Genomic DNA, 7,500 nt, shown 5'->3' with positions numbered 1-7,500 from the left:
AGTTATTGGCCATGGACTTATATTAACTGCTCATCTTCATTTTACATAATTTGGCTGTATTTTTTTTTCAATGGAGAATTTTTCAAGGATTATATAACCAGCCATGGAGTGATTTAATTTCTTCGCCCCGCTCTGCGACAACGATTTACTACCTTATCAACATCGTGGATTATGTGTCTTCGCCCTTATGGGAAACGTCATCATTTGGACAGAAGACTACTGTATCGACTACTTAAGGATATAGCCTCTCAAACTCCATTTTGTAGAGCTGGACGGAATAGGCTGGGGGGAATAGATCCTTCCACAACTAAAAACCTTAGTGGATCTATTCTAGTGACATTGGTGCTAGGGTCTTATTTAAACGTTGAAGATCATTACACTTTTTGTAAATAAATGTTAATATTTTTATTATTGTTGTTTATTAGCCCTGTGTGCCATGCCTGCCTTCAGCATTCATTATTTTCGCCATTTGTTGTTATAAGAATGCCTCATGTTGGTGATCGCTTAATTTCGATTCAGAGCACAAGAAACTAAAATTCAACCAGGCGAATATGTACAACGGAGTCGAAACTAAAAATTAATACCTCGATTGACGAGAGGATTAAGTTATTGTCACCTTGGCTTTCAATGATGAAAGAAAGACGTTAGGGGAATAAGCGAATGCAAAAATAACATAAAGCGACTTTATATGATTTACCTTCTCAATATACAGGGTGTCTATAAAGTCCCAGTACCATTACAGGTATATTTTCCTTGTAATGGTACTAGGACTTTATGGCCACTCTGTATAAGGGAGAGAGAGAGAGTATTTCGAAACTGAATATTGATACACTGTTTTGGCCTGCAATGTTAAAATCATTCAGAATCGTTCCAACACAAGCAAGAACCATGGCGTGTCTCTTTTCAAAACAAATATATATCCATTTGACCAACAGAGGTCATCCATCATCAGTGGACTCGGGGGGGAATGTATTGGCAGACGCCCTCTGGTGCTTCCCAGAGAAGTCCAGAGGACCTGTTTTATAAAGTGGGACTTCTCGGGCTCAGTTCTGGAGCCCAGGAACCCGGGTTCTCCAAGAGAACCTGCTCATGTCCCTCTTGTAGGAACCTGGAAGAGACAAGGTGTCCCCTCGGGCCATTTCAAGTGGGGCTATTGGTAGGACAAATTCTTATTTTTTTATCCAGGTCATATGGAATTCACTCTTCTAGTAACTTGCTTTCATTGTTTAAATACTTTTGAACGGTCCTTCTTCTTCTTATTGTTATTATTATATTATTTTTACTATTACTAGACGACATCATAGATTATGTATGAAAATTCGTAAAAGCAACTAAGTCTACGGGCATAACCAGCTCCGTTTCAGGGAATCCTCTCTCACCCACACCCCCTTCGGAGGGGGAGGGAGGTAGGATGAAACGCCATTAACAACCATTTTGAGGGGTCCCCATCATAACCCTGCCAAGTTTCATGTCCCACTGGACCAGCCGTTTGGCCGCGATTGAATGACAGACGGATATACAGACATCACGCCCATTATAGTAAAATTATTATCATATTATTAGTATGCAAGCAAATTCAACGGGAATGTATATAGCAAAGTCGAAGTTAACCTTTTAATCTTGACATTAGAAGAAGATATGTGTAAATGAATAAAAACAAAATAAGGAATTTGTCCATCATCTTCCTGCTTTAATCAGAGAGCGAGAGAGAGGAGAGAGAGAGAGCGAGAGAGAGAGGAGAGAGAGAGAAGGAAAAGGGGTGGACGGGTTGGAAGGAGAAGAAATTATTGATCATTACGCTTAAATATAAGAAAAAAAAAAATTCAAGTCCAGCCGCACTCATTAAAAACTTTGACCCAGTTTCTGTTCCGAAGGGTTTCGCCCGCTTTCTAGAAGTATAGGCCCAATATCACAGTGAGAGGCTAATTTGGACATTAGGACCCAATTCCAGTCTTGCAATGTAAAATTATATACATATACCTATGCATACACACATACATTATATATATATATATATATATATATATATATATATATATATATATATATATATATATATATATATATATATATATATATATATATATATATATATATATATATATATATATATATATATATATATATATATATATATATATATATAATGATATATATAATATATATATATATATATATATATATATATATATATATATATATATTATATATATATATATATATATATATATATATATATATATATATATATATATATATATATATATATATATATATATATATATCTAATAAAAGGAGCCCATAAAAACACCAAAATGTAGAGAGAAAAGTACTATATTTCAGAGACTGCTGTCTCTCTCTTCAGGTATAGAATGAGAAAAGTTTACAGAAAAGGTGGTATATACCAAGAGATTCGTCCACAAGTAAGCCAATTTAGGTCACCCCCGCTGATAATCTTTCCTTTAATCTTCTTAAGCGTTGGTTGAATGAACACTGCGTCGACGAATTTGTCGGATGTCCAATTCCCTTTTGAGATGTTCATTACCTGCTTCTCTTTTATTAAGGCCGATTCCATCATTTGACTCTTGTACCGGCAGTTGCTGCTATAAATTACACGTGACATATTCCAGTTTATTCTATGGTTATGTTCATTTATATGATTGAAAATAGCCGAGTTTCTGTTGTCCATACCTAACTGACCGTTTGTGTTGTATTAATCTCTGGGGAAGTGATTTACCTGTAAATCCGATGTAAGATTGGTCACAGTCTGGCATGGGATCTCATATACCCCAGAGTCTTTGGGCGATGTCTTTTGTTGGACGTTAATCAGGGATTTGGCTAAGGTATTTGGGTAGGTAAATGCAAAAGGGTTGGATTTCCCAAGGGTGTGAGTTACTCTCTTTAATCGTCTCCAGGTGGGGAATTTTTATTTTATTGTTGGGTGTGTCTCCTGGTCTTGTCTTTAGGGGGTCGGTAGAAAATACGTTTGCTTTTTGAATGCTTTCTCAATTATATGGTCAGGATACTTTAACCCTTAAACGCCGGAGCGGTAAATAAAAAAATGACTCCCGTATGCCGGAGGTTTGAGAGTGAGCGCGTAAGCGGAAAAAATATTTTTTTCAAAAAATCTCACAGCGCGCTTAGTTTTCAAGATTAAGAGTTCATTTTGGCTCCTTTTTTTTGTCATTGCTTGAAGTTTAGTATGCAACCATCATGAAATGAAAAAAAATATCATTATCATATATAATAATGCGATATATGATAGCGCAAAAACGAAATTTCATATATAATTGTATTCAAATCGCGCTGTGCGCAAAACGGTTGAAGGTAACAAGTTACTTTCTTTTTCGTTGTAATGTGCACTAAATTGCGATCATTTTGATATATAACACATTGTAAAACGATAAAAGCAACACAGAGTATTATCACAAAATAATGCATGAATTCGTAACGCGCTTACGTAAACACATATTTTTTTTCAAAAATTCACCATAAATCTAAATATTGTCCTAGAGACTTCCAATATGTTTTCAGAATGAAGACAAATGATTGAATATTACTATACTGTAGAATATTAGCTTACAAATGCAGTTTTCGACCATATCTGACGAGCTAAAGTTGACCGAATGTCGAATTTTTTATATATATATTTTTTTTATATGCAATTATTTCGGAAATAAGAAAAGCTACAACTTTCAAATATTTTTGTTTTATTCTACATGAAATTGCGCACATTTTCATATATAAAACTCTATGAAATGCCTAATATGAAACGGAGCAAATATTCCGAGAATGGGACTTACGCATTTCGGAGATTTGTGGCGGAGAATCCGCGCGCGGGGGAGGGAAGGAAAGTTTTTTTTTATAAATTCACCATAAATTTCAATATTGTGCTAGAGACTTCGAATTTGTTTCACGATGAAGATAAATGACTGAATATTACTAGACTGTAAGAGTTTTATCTTACAATTGCGTTTTTCGATCATTTCGGTAGAGTCAAATTTGACCGAACGTGGTTTTTTTTCTATTTATCGTGATTTATATGCAAATATTTCGAAAATGAGAATAGCTACAACCTTCAACTATTTATTGTTGTATATACGTGAAATTGCGCACATTTTTTTTTTTTCATATATAAAACGTTATGTACGGCTAATTTAAAATGGTGCAAACATTACCACAATCGCACGTATGATTTTTTCGGCAAGAGTTACCGCGCGACGTAAAGAAAATGTGTTTTTTTTTTTCATAAATTCACCATAAATCGAAATATTGTGCTAGAGACTTCCAATTTGTTGCAAAATGAAGGTAAATGCTTGAATATTACTAGAATATAGGCGTTTTAGCTTACAATTGCTTTTTCGACCATTTCGGTAGAGTCAAAATTGACCGAAGTTGAAAATTTGTCACTTATCATTTTTTATTATGAAAATATTTCCAAATTGAATAAAAGCTACAACCATGGGTTGTTTTTAGTTGTATTGTGCATGAAATTGCGCACATTTTCATATATAAAACTTTATGTAACGGCTAATTTAAAATGGTGCAAACATTACCACAATCGCATGTATGATTATTTTCGGAAGAGTTACCGCGCGGACGTAAGGAAAAAGTTTTTTCATAAATACACCATAAATCGAAATATTGTGCTAGAGACTTCCAATAGTTGCAAATTAAGTTAAATGATTGAATATTACTAAAATATAAGAGTTTTAGCTTACAATAGCGTTTTTCGACCATTTCGGTAGAGTCAAAGTTGACCGAAGGTTGAAATTTTGGCACTTATCGTTATTTATATGAAAATATCTTAAAACTGATAAAAGCTACAATCATGAGTATTTTTTTGTTGTATTCTACATACAAATGCGCACATTTTCATATATAAATACTCTATGTAACGGCTAATTAAAATGGTACAAAATTATGTCAAAGTGACGAAATAATTTCAGAGATGTGTCACAGATACTTTTAGTGCGGCAAGAAAGAAATTCGCGCTTGCGCGCCTGCGTAACGATTGTAACAAAACAACACCTTGATCCGTGAACTCCCAGCATCCCCAAGGCGCGTGATTCAAGAGTTTTCGGCTGGTAGGCCTAAAAGTATTTTTCCGCGAATTTTTAAAAAAACTTTTGTATGTCGACGTAAAATACGTCCAGTCGGCACCCGAGAGACAAAAAATGTCGACGTAAAATACGTCCAGTCGGCGTTTAAGGGTTAAAGATGAAAGTTGCTTGCGAATTAGTTCAAATTCTTTTTCCAGGAAATCTGGGGAACAAATTCGTAAGGCTCTTAAGAATAGGTTGCTAGCTAGACCTATCTTGATGGTATTGTCATGATAGCTAAAATAGTGAATATATGAAAGTGAGAACGTTGGTTTTCTGTATATGGTAAATTTCTATTCTGTCGTGTCTCTGATTATTAAAACATCAAGAAAAGGAATTTTGTTGTCTGTTTCCCATTCAACTTTAAATTTGATGCTGGGCACTAATGCGTTTAATTTTGAGAGGAATTCATTAAAATTACCCCACTTATTATCCCAAAATGTTAGTATGTCATCCACGTATCTCATCCACAGCATGTTTTTGGGTTTTATTGCATTTATTACTGTAGTTTCAAAAACATGCTGTGGATGAGATACGTGGATGACATACTAACATTTTGGGATAATAAGTGGGGTAATTTTAATGAATTCCTCTCAAAATTAAACGCATTAGTGCCCAGCATCAAATTTAAAGTTGAATGGGAAACAGACAACAAAATTCTTTTCTTGATGTTTTAATAATCAGAGACACGACAGAATACAAATTTACCATATACAGAAAACCAACGTTCTCACTTTCATATATTCACTATTTTAGCTATCATGACAATACCATCAAGATAGGTCTAGCTAGCAACCTATTCTTAAGAGCCTTACGAATTTGTTCCCCAGATTTTCCTGGAAAAAGAATTTATTTGAACTAATTCGCAAGCAACTTTCATCTTTAAAGTATCCTGACCATATAATTGAGAAAGCAATTCAAAAAGCAAACGTAATTTTTCTACCGACCCCCTAAAGACAAGACCAGAGACACACCCAACAATAAAACAAAAAATTCCCCACCTGGAGACGATTAAGAGAGTAACTCACACCCTTGGGAAATCCAACCCTTTTGCATTTACCTACCCAAAATACCTTAGCCAAATCCCTGATTAACGTCCAACAAAAGACATCGCCCAAAGACTCTGGGGTATATGAGATCCCCATGCCAGGATGTGACCAATCTTACATCGGATTTACAGGTAAATCACTTCCCAGAGTTAATACACACAAACGGTCAGTTAGGTATGGACAACAGAACTCGGCTATTTTCAATCATATAAATGAACATAACCATAGAATAAACTGGATATGTCACGTGTAATTTTATAGCAGAAACATGCCGGTACAGAGTCAAATGATGGAATCGGCCTTAATAAAAAGAGAAGCAGGTAATGAACATCTCAAAAGGGAGGGGAATTGGACATCCGACATCGTCGACGCAGTGTTCATTCAACCAACGCTTAAGAAGATTAAAGGAAGATTATCAGCGGGGGGGGGGTGACCTAAATTGGCTTACTTGTTGGACGAATCTCTTGGTATAAATACCACCTTTTTCTGTAAACTTTTTCTCATTTCATATACTGAAGAGAGAGACAGCAGTCTCTGAAATATAGTACTTTTCTCTCTACAGTTTTTGGTGTTTTTATGGGCTCCTTTTATTAGATGGAATTCTGTTGTTACGAACACTTTTACCGTCATATATATATATATATATATATTATATATATATATATATATATATATATATATTATATATATATATATATATATATATATATATATATATATATATGTATATAAAATATATATATATTAACATATATATATATATCTATATATATATATATATATATATATATATATAATCTATATATATATAATATATATATATATTATATATATATATATATATATATATATATATATATATATGGTATATATATATATATATATATATATATAAAATATAATATATATATATAAATATATATATATATATATATATATATATATATATATATATTATATATACTATATATATATATATATATATATATGATATATATATATATATATATATATATATATATATATTATATATATGTATATATATATTATATATATATATATATTATATATATATATATATATATAAATATATATATATATATATATATATAATATATATAGATATAAATATATATATATATATATATATATATATATATATATATATATATATATATATATATATATATATATATATATATATATATATATATATATGTTATATACATGTATATAATTACCTGTTTTGTCTTGCAGAAGGCCTGATATTGGATGTATATTCGCCGAGCTGGGTAATAACACCCTGGGACTCTGTGAATACCTCCTGGCTGCCTCTGAGGTAGTTGGTC

The sequence above is a fragment of the Macrobrachium nipponense genome, chromosome 31, assembly GCF_015104395.2.
Source record: "Macrobrachium nipponense isolate FS-2020 chromosome 31, ASM1510439v2, whole genome shotgun sequence".
In the NCBI taxonomy this organism is placed as follows: Eukaryota; Metazoa; Arthropoda; class Malacostraca; order Decapoda; family Palaemonidae; genus Macrobrachium; species Macrobrachium nipponense.
This window is presented reverse-complemented; position numbering follows the sequence as displayed.